General features: G+C 43.4%; 1 long non-coding RNA gene across 1 annotated transcript; it reads right to left on the bottom strand.

The window, feature by feature from the left end:
- Nucleotides 1–702: 702 nt before the first annotated feature.
- On the bottom strand, nucleotides 703–11,807 carry LOC117519989. The gene is made up of 3 exons (XR_004563501.1): nucleotides 11,797–11,807; nucleotides 4,389–4,393; nucleotides 703–789 (listed from the first exon to the last, which is right to left on the bottom strand). It is a non-coding gene; the product is annotated as an uncharacterized LOC117519989 (long non-coding RNA).
- Between the last annotated feature and the right edge of the window lie 1,074 nt (nucleotides 11,808–12,881).

Raw genomic sequence — 12,881 nt, 5'->3', positions numbered from 1 at the left:
GCAATATGGAACCACCTCCAAATTTTACTGTAGGTAGCAAGTGTTTTTCTTGGAATGCTGTGTTATTTTCAGCCACGCATACCGCCCCTTGTTATGTCCAAATAACTCAATTTTAGTTTCATCAGTCCACAGCATCTTATTACAAAATGAAGCTGGATTGTCCAAATGTGCTTTAGCATACCTCAGGTGACTCTGTTTGTGGCATGTATGCAGAAAAGGCTTTCTCTACATTGTAGTATCATACAGCATCTCCTTGTGCAAAGTGTGCTGTATAGTTGAACGATGCACAGAGACACTATCTGCAGCAAGATCATGTTGTAGGTCTTTGGAGCAGGTCTGTGGGTTGATGATGACTGTTCTCACCATCCTTTGCTTCATCTTATCTGAGATATTTCTTGGCCTCCCACTTCGGGCCTTAACCAGCACTGTGCCTGTGGTCTTCCATTTCCTCACTATGTTCCTCACAGTGGACACTGACAGCTGAAATCTCTGAGATAGCTTTTTGTATCCTTCCCCTAAACCATGGCATTGAACAATCTTTGTTTTCAGGTCATTTGGGAGTTGTTTAGAGGCTCCCATGTTGCCACTCATTAGTAGAGATGCAATGAGGGGAAACATTTGCAAATGGCCACCTTAAAGGGGAACATTACACAGTGAGAAATGTAATATTTACCAATAAGAAACATACCAAAGAGCTGATATTCCACACTTTTTACACTAGTCCCGCAAGTACATACTTTTATCGGACATTTGAACTTCACGCTCTCCCGAGCACCCGCGGGCTGCCATCTTTGTAGATTATCCGCTTGGCGCTGACGTCATTGACGAAAGACTGTACATACGTGCCAATGTCCACTGTGGGAATTACAATTTTGTACACGGCCCATGTCAAACAAGCATTACTTCTGTACATTAATTGAAGTCTCCGTTGCTGTGCTGCAAAACACAGGGCATGACGCGGGGTGTCTGTGTCCAATTAACGAGTGAAGCTTGAATTCAAGGTCTGTTTTTATGCCAAGTTCGCGCCAGGTGCCAAGTTTCTGTCTCAACATCTTTTCCATCCCAGACTTGAATCCAGTCATCCATGCTCCTGGCTGGAATAGATTCCAGATCTAGCAGAGGAGACTCGTTTATTGCAGCTGCAGTGGCACCCCCCTCCCCACTTTCTTTGATCTACTCATTACTGTTTGTGGCATCCCACCTGCTGTGTTCACAGCTGGAAGCCATTATTTGTTCCACTGGTTGCCACGCGCTCTGCACAGGACGGTGTGTATATAAAATAATTATTCTGTGGCAGATTAATCATTTGTTTCTGCAAATTAGCCATTGAAAATAGCTGTAATCACTTCCTGAATCACTGAGGAGGCTGCAGCCAGAGCCGTTCGTGCATGCGCTCTGATGCGAACCGCTGATGTCACCACTCGCTTTGTTTACTGCTTGTTTACTCCACTTGGCAAGCTGCATGTCGAGTGCCTCAAACAAGAGAGACGACCCTCTGCCCCGTGGCCTTTCCCACTTCCTTATTTGGTCACACCAGCTCATGTACAGTCTTTCGTCAATGACGTCAGTGCCGAGCGGATATTCTACAAAGATGGCGGCCCGCGGATCCACAAACCAAAGTGTGGAATATCAACTCTTTGGTTTGTTTCTTATAGGAAAGTAGTGCATTTCTCACTGTGTAATGTTCCGCTTTGAATACCCTTTCACATGATTGGATTCACCTGTGTAAAGAGGTCAATGAGCTCACCAAACCAATTTTGTGTTCCAATATTTAGGGCTAAATGTATTCAAATCAATAAAATGACAACAGTGCCCAAATTCAGGCACCTGCCTAATTTTGTTTCAATAATTATTGCACACTTTCTATAAATACTAGAAACTTCATTTCAAATCAAATCAAATCAATGTTATTTATATAGCGCCAAATCACAACAAACAGTTGCCCCAAGGCGCTTTATATTGTAAGGCAAGGCCATACAATAATTACGGAAAAACCCCAACGGTCAAAACGACCACCTGTGAGCAAGCACTTGGCGACAGTGGGAAGGAAAAACTCCCTTTTAACAGGAAGAAACCTCCAGCAGAACCAGGCTCAAGGAGGAGCAGTCTTCTGCTGGGACTGGTTGGGGCTGAGGGAGAGAACCAGGAAAAAGACATGCTGTGGAGGGAAGCAGAGATCAATCACTAATGATTAAATGCAGAGTGGTGCATACAGAGCAAAAAGAGAAAGAAACACTCAGTGCATCATGGGAACCCCCCAGCAGTCTACGTCTATAGCAGCATAACTAAGGGATGGTTCAGGGTCACCTGATCCAGCCTTAACTATAAGCTTTAGCAAAAAGGAAAGTTTAAGCCTAATCTTAAAAGTAGAGAGGGTGTCTGTCTCCCTGATCTGAATTGGGAGCTGGTTCCACAGGAGAGGAGCCTGAAAGCTGAAGGCTCTGCCTCCCATTCTACTCTTACAAACCCTAGGAACTACAAGTAAGCCTGCAGTCTGACAGCGAAGCGCTCTATTGGGGTGATATGGTACTATGAGGTCCCTAAGATAAGATGGGACCTGATTATTCAAAACCTTATAAGTAAGAAGAAGAATTTTAAATTCTATTCTAGAATTAACAGGAAGCCAATGAAGAGAGGCAAATATGGGTGAGATATGCTCTGTCCTTCTAGGTACTCTAGCTGCAGCATTTTGAATTAACTGAAGGCTTTTCAGGGAACTTTTAGGACAACCTGATAATAATAAATTACAATAGTCCAGCCTAGAGGAAATAAATGCATGAATTAGTTTTTCAGCATCACTCTGAGACAAGACCTTTCTAATTTTAGAGATATTGCACAAATGCAAAAAAGCAGTCCTACATATTTGTTTAATATGCGCATTGAATGACATATCCTGATCAAAAGTGACTCCAAGATTTCTCACAGTATTACTAGAGGTCAGGGTAATGCCATCCAGAGTAATGATCTGGTTAGACACCATGTTTCTAAGATTTGTGGGGCCAAGTACAATAACTTCAGTTTTATCTGTTTAAAAGCAGGAAATTACAGGCCATCCATGTCTTTATGTCTGTAAGACAATCCTGCAGTTTAGCTAATTGTGTTGTGTGTTGGGGGGTTTGGCTGGATGTTTTTGTGTTTTCTTTTCTTTGCTCTCCAGGTGGAATGCAAACTGGTTTTTGTCTGTGGAGACGGTGCTGGCAGAAGAATCCTTCACCCTCATCAACATTATTCGCTGCACTTGTGGAGGATGTCCACGTGCAGGCCTAATGACTTGCAGCACCTGTGGATGATGCTCACGTGCAGACCTAAGGACTTTCACCTGAAGCAGATAATTAGATGGCGTTCTGCATTTAAGCCATGAGTGGTTCAAGCAGAAGGGCCGGGAACTCGACCTTGTGACGTTCGTTTGTGAGACGCTGAGGACCGCGCCTGGGTTTGACACATCGTGCCTGTGAAGGAGGACGGGTGAGGGACACATGCTGTCAGCACACATCAGAGGTGATTGATTGTCTGAATAAGTGTTAATAGTAATTTGGTATTTTGTTACGCAGTATATTTGAACATTGATGAGAATTGTGCAGCTCGCTTCTCACGGCCGTGGCGTGCGGACTGATGATCCTCCACCTGTTGTGAGAAGCTGCTCATTTACATAAAGCTTAAAATCAGACCTGAATGTGTTGCTGATAGCGTGTGCCTTTGAAGGATATTAGTTGTAGCTGTTGACTTACCTCACCTCTTCTATCCTTCACAGAGTCAGTTTGTCGTGTCCACCTGGGGGGTGTTTGGCGGTGAACTTGAGTCCAGAAGCACCGGGCTTCGATCCCTTTGGGCGCTGGAGAGCGCGCCGTCCTTCACTCCGCCAGACAAACGCACTTTTATGTTGTACACAATTATTGCACGAAAGGGAAATAAATGTTTTGTTTTTGGAACCGCTTTCTGGTTATTTAGCACTGGGTTCAGTCAGACGCAGGTCCGCTCCTCAATCCGCGTCGGCACATAACAAATTGGTGTGTGTCCTCTGGCTTCATGGATAGATAAAGCTGGGTATCATCTGCGTAACAATGAAAATTTAAGCAATGCTGTCTAATAATACTGCCTAAGGGAAACATGTATAAAGTGAATAAAATTGGTCCTAGCACAGAACCTTGTGGAACTCCATAATTAACCTTAGTCTGTGAAGAAGATTCCCCATTTACATGAACAAATTGTAATCTGTTAGATAAATATGATTCAAACCACCGCAGCGCAGTGCCTTTAATACCTATGGCATGCTCTAATCTCTGTAATAAAATTTTATGGTCAACAGTATCAAAAGCAGCACTGAGGTCTAACAGAACAAGCACAGAGATGAGTCCACTGTCTGAGGCCATAAGAAGATCATTTGTAACCTTCACTAATGCTGTTTCTGTACTATGATGGATTCTAAAACCTGACTGAAACTCTTCAAATAGACCATTCCTCTGCAGATGATCAGTTAGCTGTTTTACAACTACCCTTTCAAGAATGTTTGAGAGAAAAGGAAGGTTGGAGATTGGCCTATAATTAGCTAAGATAGCTGTGTCAAGTGATGGCTTTTTAAGTAATGGTTTAATTACTGCCACCTTAAAAGCCTGTGGTACATAGCCAACTAATAAAGATAGATTGATCATATTTAAGATCGAAGCATTAATTAATGGTAGGGCTTCCTTGAGCAGGCTGGTAGGAATGGGGTCTAATAGACATGTTGATGGTTTGGAGGAAGTAACTAATGAAAATAACTCAGACAGAACAATCTGAGAGAAAGAGTCTAACCAAATACCGGCATCACTGAAAGCAGCCAAAGATAACGATATGTCTTTGGGATGGTTATGAGTATTTTTTTTCTCTAATAGTTAAAATTTTATTAGCAAAGAAAGTCATGAAGTCATTACTAGTTAAAGTTAACGGAATACTCGGCTCAACAGAGCTCTGACTCTTTGTCAGCCTGGCTACAGTGCTGAAAAGAAACCTGGGGTTGTTCTTATTTTCTTCAATTAGTGATGAGTAGTAAGATGTCCTAGCTTTACGGAGGGCTTTTTTTATAGAGCAACAGACTCTTTTTCCAGGCTAAGTGAAGATCTTCTAAATTAGTGAGATGCCATTTCCTCTCCAACTTACGGGTTATCTGCTTTAAGCTGCGAGTTTGTGAGTTATACCACAGAGTCAGGCACTTCTGATTTAAGGCTCTCTTTTTCAGAGGAGCTACAGCATCCAAAGTTGTCTTCAATGAGGATGTAAAACTATTGATGAGATACTCTATCTCACTCACAGTGTTTAGGTAGCTACTCTGCACTGTGTTGGTATATGGCATATGAGAACATAAAGAAGGAATCATATCCTTAAACCTAGTTACAGCGCTTTCTGAAAGACTTCTAGTGTAATGAAACTTATTCCCCACTGCTGGGTAGTCCATCAGAGTAAATGTAAATGTTATTAAGAAATGATCAGACAGAAGGGAGTTTTCAGGGAATACTGTTAAGTCTTCAATTTCCATACCATAAGTCAGAACAAGATCTAAGATATGATTAAAGTGGTGGGTGGACTCATTTACATTTTGAGCAAAGCCAATTGAGTCTAATAATAGATTAAATGCAGTGTTGAGGCTGTCATTCTCAGCATCTGTGTGGATGTTAAAATCGCCCACTATAATTATCTTATCTGAGCCAAGCACTAAGTCAGACAAAAGGTCTGAAAATTCACAGAGAAACTCACAGTAACGACCAGGTGGATGATAGATAATAACAAATAAAACTGTTTTTTGGGACTTCCAATTTGGATGGACAAGACTAAGAGTCAAGCTTTCAAATGAATTAAAGCTCTGTCTGGGTTTTTGATTAATTAATAAGCTGGAGTGGAAGATTGCTGGAGAACTTGCGGCTAAACATGTCACTCCCGGTCCGATTGGGGAGGGGCCGAGAGAAAACTACCGAGTCTGACATTGTTTTTGCAAAGTTACACACCGATTCAATGTTAATTTTAGTGACCTCCGATTGGCGTAACCAATCACTTGTCAAATATCAGTGTTCATCTGCTATATGATATGATACATTTAACTGTAATTTCTGATCCAAACAACCAATGATTTATAAAGGAAAATCATGAAAATTATCAGGAATGACCAAACTTTTGCATACAACTTATGCATACAATTTATATATATACGAGGTATCTTATAAAACTAACCGGCAGTTTTATAAAAAAAAAACTATATGGATTTGATTGACATGCGATTACACCAATCATGCTTGAACCCTTGTGCGCATGTGTGAGTTTTTTCACGCGTGTCGGTGACGTCATTTCCCTGTGGGCAGGCCTTGAGTGAGATGTGGTCCCGCCCTCTCGGCTGAATTCCTTTGTTTCACACGCTGCTCAAGACGGCGCGCGTTGCTTTGTCAAACTTTTTTCTGGACCTCTGAGGAATATCCGAGTGGACACTATTCGAGAAATTAAGCTGATTTTCGGTGAAACGTTTAACGGCTGATGAGAGATTATGGGGTGTTTCTGTCGGTGTAAGGACTTCCCACGGAGCAGGACGTCCTGCAGCGCTTCCAGGCGCCGTCGTTGGCCTCTTTCGACCTGAAAACATCCTAATTTAAGGCTTAATTCACCCAGGATGTCGTGAGAGAACAGAGAAGATTCAGAAGAGGCCGGCATGAGGACTTTATGCGGACATTCCACTGTTTAAGGACATTTTGTAATGAAAGACATGCCCACAAATTCGCTGAGTCGTTTCCGTGACGACTCGGTGAATCTGTGTGCGCCGCGACAGGAAAAACACCTGCGTGTTGAAAACCATTTGTAAAATTCAGGCGGCTTTTGATGGCTTTCAACAAGTGAGTAACTGAGAAATTGTTTAACAGCTTGGGCATGTTCCAACTTGCCCGTTAAGGTTTCCAACGGAGGTGTTTTTCCTGTCGCGACCCCCTGCGGTCGGGTCCGGCCCGACATGCGACTCTGTCCGCACGTTCTTTCATTACAAAATGTCCGTTAACAATGGAATGTCTGAATAAACTCCTCATGCCGACTTCTTCTGAAAGTTCTCTGTTCTCTGACGACTTCCTGGGTCAACAGAGCTTGAAATGTGGAAGATTTCAACTTGAAACGGCGAGACGCTGCCGCCTCGAAGCGCAGATCGCCGTCAGGCGCCGTGGGCCATCCTTACGGCGACACTACCAGACCAAAATCTCTCATCAGCCGTTAAAATTTTTACCGAAAACCAGCTGAATTTATCGAATGGTGTCCACTCAGTTGTGCCTTACAGTTTTAAAAAAATTTTGATCAAACAAAGCAGCAGTCTCTGAGCCATTCCTAAACAATGAAAAAATCGACGAGAGGGTGGGCCACTCCTCACTCAAAAACTGCCCACAGGCGAATGACGTAACCGACAGGCGTGAAAAAACTCTCGCATGCCCACGAGGGTTCAAGCACGTCTGATGTAATCACACTTGATTCAAATCCATATGGTTTTTGAAAAAAATAATAAGGTCGGATACTTTTCTATTAGACCTTGTATATATATATATATATATATATATATATATATATATATATATATATATATATATATATATATATATATATATATATATATATATATATATATATATATATATATATATATATATATATATATAAGTTGCCTGTGTGATATGTTATCTCGAAGTCTCCAGGGGCAGTTGCAAGGTACCAACAGGCCTGAAGGGTGGCAGCCTCTGCTGTGAGGGAAGCAAAGCAGTGGTTGTGGGAGGAGTTCAGAGTAACATTGTAGAAGGACTTTCAGTCTGCACCAAGGTGCTTCTGGTGGGCCGTGGAAAACCGCATTCATACGGCAGTCAGAATGTGGTACAACATTCGTATGGCAATTTGAACCATTCAAACTGCATTCGAGGAGCTGTATGAATTGTTTGAGCACGTTGAATCCTGGCTGAATACCGTCCTCCCCATCATACTACAGCACGTATGAGCACAAAGGCTGTATGAATGGACATTCGAGCGACATTTGTGCAATTCGAGCTACATTCGAGCTGCAGTCGAATTCTTTGTACAGCATTCGTGGGGCACTTAAAATAGATAGCCAATTTCGCACAGCTAGCACGAATGTAGAGAACATGCACACCATTGTTGAGATGCATTCGAGCTGGGGAGTATTCAAACAGCAGTTGTGTAGTTGTGGAATGTGAGCCGCTGTGCTCCACCCACCGGCTGTCTACCTCTGCTGCTGCTGCCTCCTGCTGTTCTCCACCCAGCGGCTGTCCCACTTCTTTGCATTTCCTGATTTGCGCATGCACTGACTGCGGTGGCAGCAAGTCCGAGTAGCTTGTGTTTGTGTTGGAGTATGATGGTAATTTTGTTTTTATTTTGAAAGATGTGCGTGTTTAAATACGCGCGGGATGAGCTACTCTGCTTGCGATATAAATCAAGTGGGTTTAAACATCCGATCCTGCGGGATATCAAGAAACCTTACAGGGGATGCCGAGCTGGATCCAAGGTAAAGGCAAGGAGATGGTGCTACAAGCCCTTTATACTATCAATAATAATGGGGAATGTCAATTCTTTGCCTAACGAGGCTGAGGAGCTGGAGGCATTGGTTAAATCTGATGGAGCGTATCGGGAGTGCTGTCTGTATTTTCTAACAGAGACATGGCTAGTGGATAACATCACCGTCTCACTTGTCAACATAACTGGCTTCACCATGGTAAGAGCCAACCGTGACATAGGGCGGTAGAATTGTTTTGTTGGTGAACAACACATGGTGAAATTCTGGTCACATAACCATGAAGCACAAGAGCTGTTGTTGAGATGTGGAGCTTTTGGTAACTAGTATAAGGCCGTACTACTTACCCCAGGAGTTTTCTCACATCGTCGCCATTGTTGTTTACATCCCGCCCTGAGCAGAGCCTAGTGTAGCGTGTGACATCATACAGGAAGCTGTTGCGATGATTCAGTCTCAACATTCAGATGCATTGATTATAATATCAGGGGACTTTAACCATATTGATGTGAGCTCTCATTTATGAGGTTTTACACAATATGTTGACTGTCCTACCAGGCATAACAATATTTTAGATCTATGTTATGTTAACCTTAAGAATGCATACAATGTTGTGGCTTTGCCTCCCCTTGGAATATTTAGTTTCACCCTTAGAATATTAGAAGTGACATGAACCAGCTCCTAAACAGAAAGAAGGAGATGATTAGGTTAGTAGACTGGGACAGGCTTAGGATGGTGCAACGTGAGGTGAAGAGGAGCACTAGGAGGGCCAGGAGAGTCTCCAAAAAGAGACTTGAGAGGAAACTGCAGAACAACAACACACAGAAAGTGTGGAGGAACATGAGAGCCATTACAGGCTACAAGGAGTAGGGGAGTGTGGCACACTGTAATGGGGATATGGCTGATGAGTTCAACCATTTTTATAACCGGTTTGACTCTGCTCCTCTGACATGGACATGTACATCCAGCCTCCACCTCTTCTGCTGCTGCCTCCTGCGGTGCTCCACCCAGCGGTTGTTCCATCTCTGCTGCTGTTGGCTCCTGCTGGGCTCCACCCAGTGGCTTTTCCACCTCTGCTGCTGGTTCCTGCTGTGCTCCACCTGGCAGCTGTTCCACCTCTGCTCTTGTTGCTGGCTCCTGCTGCTTTTCAATTTCTTGAGTGCCTTCAATACAATCCTGCCTAAACTACTTAAGGCAAAAATTGGAGCATATTGGAGTGGATCCCCTATTCACCACCTGGATCTACAACTATCTCACCTGGGAGGTTGCAGTACATCAGACTGGGGGACAGCGTGTCGGACACTTTGGTGAGCAACATTGAGGCACCACAGGGGACAGTACTGTCTCCCTTCCTTTTTACGCTGTACACTGCAGATTTCTCATATCATTCTGCAGCATGCCACATTCAGAAATACTCTGATGACACGGCTGTTGTTGCATGTGTGAAGGGAGGGGATGAGAGGAAATACAGAGGAGTCATTTCCTCATTTACAGACTGGAGCAGGAGCAATGGTCTGATCATAAACACCACCAAGACCAAGGAGATGATTATTGACTTCAGAAGGCCCTTCCACACACCAATCACCATCGACGGTGAGGTAATAGAGGTTGTCCAGTCCTACATATTTTGGGAGTCCATCTGGACAACAAGCTGGACTGGTCAGTACATGCAAGCACCTTGTATAAGATAGGACAGAGTAGGCTCGACTTCCTGAGGAGGCTCAGCAGTGAAATGTACATTTTTTATCAATCTGTCGTACCCAGTGCTGTGTTTTTTGGGGTTGTCTGTTAGGGGGTGGTATGACCCTGAGAGACAGTAATCGGCTGGATAAGCTCATAAGAAAGTGTGGGTCAGTGATGGAGAGGAGGGCAGACTCTGTGGGAGCTGTGCTGGAGAGGAGGATGAGGACTCTAATGCAGGGCATCCTGTGTAATACCAGGCATTCTTTACATAACAGTCTGTCTACTCAGAGGAGCAACTGCAGCAACAGGCTCCTTTCCCTGCGCTGCAGAATGGAATGATATAAGATGTCTTTTGTCCCCTCTGCTATAAGACTTTATAACAGCTCGGTGTGAACATGTGCGCTTTATTTGCTTACTGTTGCTAGTAATTTTTTATTGAACTATGTATGTATTTTTTTATGTGTTGTATGTGTCTGTGCGTGGATGTGTTGCTGCTAGACAGCTGAATTTCTCTCGATCTATCTATCTATCTATCTATCTATCTATCTATCTATCTATCTATCTATCTATCTATCTATCTATCTATCTATCTATCTATCGGCAGTCATGCTGCATTCATGCTGGATCCTGTTTGGGGTGTGCAAAGGAAATATTTTAATGTGCAGTCTACCATGCAGTCTTTACGTGCACTAGATGTAAAGGACTCCGGCAAGGGTGGTCGCATCTCCTCCTCTCCCCTCTCTTTCTGTGTTTCTCTATCTCTGCCCCAACCTTCAAAAGTCCCAACTTCACCAGACTGTGAATTCTTCAAACTATATTTGGAATAATCATGGAATTGATCAGCTGCTCTCTTAATGCTATTGACACCATCTTTTCAACAAGGAAATCAGGGCTGGGGGACCCTGCATGCCCAGATGGAACATACCCTGCGGGCTATGTTCTTGATGCCTGGGAGAAGTGGTGTGTCGTGTGCTTGGCACCACTCTCCATGGAAGATGTTGAGGATTTATTCTTATTTGCTTTTATGGCAGGAAGGCTTTTGCTGCTTGGATTAGATGCTGCCCTGGCCTACCAGAAAACTGGCAAGACGGCTGCTACCAAAACCACAATCCCACACCAGTCCATCATGATTAATGAGGTGGGCAAGATGGTGCAATCTCAGACTGCGTTAACTCTTGAACTTAAACACAAATTGGAAATCATCTCAAAGCAAATGTCTGCCTTGCAAAGGAAATGATGTTGGAGACCACTGAATACTTAAACACAAATTGGAAATCATCTCAAAGCAAATGTCTGCCTTGCAAAGGAAATGATGTTGGAGACCACTGAATATTCACAATTAGATCTGGACAGTTAAAGAGAGGCCCTATTGGAACTCTGTGCTTCTCTGCCTAACCCAAACATGGCAGACTTATCAGCTACCAAAGGTTGATATGCCCCGTTTGTTTTCCTCCAGAAGGATTTCAATGGCCTTAGTGAAGCATCTGGCTCCTTTTCATCTGCCATCCCCTACAGTCTGCAGTCATCAAAGCCACTCCAGATTCTACACATACACGGACAGATACTGACATGAACTCATTTGCACAGCCAGTCCTCCCTTGCACATATCCAGTTAGTTTAGAAAGCCGCCAGTCGTCTGCTAACTGGAGTATGAAAGAGGGAGCACATTACACCAATCCTGTCCTCCCTCCACTGGCTGCCTGTGCACTTTAAAGTTCATTTTAAGATTCTTTTATTTGTTTTTAAAACTTTAAATGGCCTTGTGCCACCCTACCTCTTTGAGCTACTTCACCCCTATAGCCCTGAACAGTGCCTCCAGTCAGCTGATCTTCTGCTCTTTGAAGTACAGAGGGCCAAGTGAACACTCATAGGGGATCGAGCATTTTCTGTTGCAGCTCCAAAAATTTGGAATGATTTACCTTTGCACATTAGGAAGGCCTCTTCACTGTTTGTTTTTTAAAACCAATCTTAAAACTCACTTTTATTCACTAGCTTTTAATACAATATGAGACTTCGCTGTGTTTTAGTTGTTTTGCTTGTTTATTGCTGTGTTTATTGTCATTGGGTTGCTTTGTTGTTTTTACGACCTTAGTGTACAGCACTTTGTTTCAGTTTTGGCTGTTCGAAAGTGCTCTATAAATAAAGTTGAGTTGAGAGAGAGAGAGAGAGAGGGTGCGTATGCCACAGGGCACTGTCTTACCTCTTGTGTTTTATCCAATATATGGACTGCTGTGTGTCATAGGGTCCCCTGTACATGGGTCCACTGCATTGCACCATGACTGGTGGCGATAAATGTCTCCAGTGGTGCAATGATCAGGGGACCCTTGTTTACATGTAATTAGTCTATGCGTTGGATGTCATTCGACAACCAGCAGTGTGACATGGCAGGTCTTTAACAGAGCAGAACACAGAGCTGCTGCTCTCCAAATGTGCGCAAATCATTTGAGCCAGCTTTAAATCATATTCTGGGTATTTGAACAACATTCATACATGGCTGTACGAATGTCTGTCCCGTACAAATGCAGCTCGGATTCTGTTTGTTTTTACAATTTGTGTGATTTGTACAGCATTCATGCTCTAGTGTGACGGGGCCCTTACCAAAATAATGGATGACATGTTTGTCTCATGGACAGTGTCACACTGGTATGGGCCTCAACACTGAACACTGACTCTCAAACACCACCTCCAT

The sequence above is a fragment of the Thalassophryne amazonica genome, chromosome 1, assembly GCF_902500255.1.
Source record: "Thalassophryne amazonica chromosome 1, fThaAma1.1, whole genome shotgun sequence".
In the NCBI taxonomy this organism is placed as follows: domain Eukaryota; kingdom Metazoa; phylum Chordata; class Actinopteri; order Batrachoidiformes; family Batrachoididae; genus Thalassophryne; species Thalassophryne amazonica.
The sequence above is the reverse complement of the archived record's forward strand: the minus strand, read 5'-3'. Positions and strand labels throughout refer to the sequence as shown.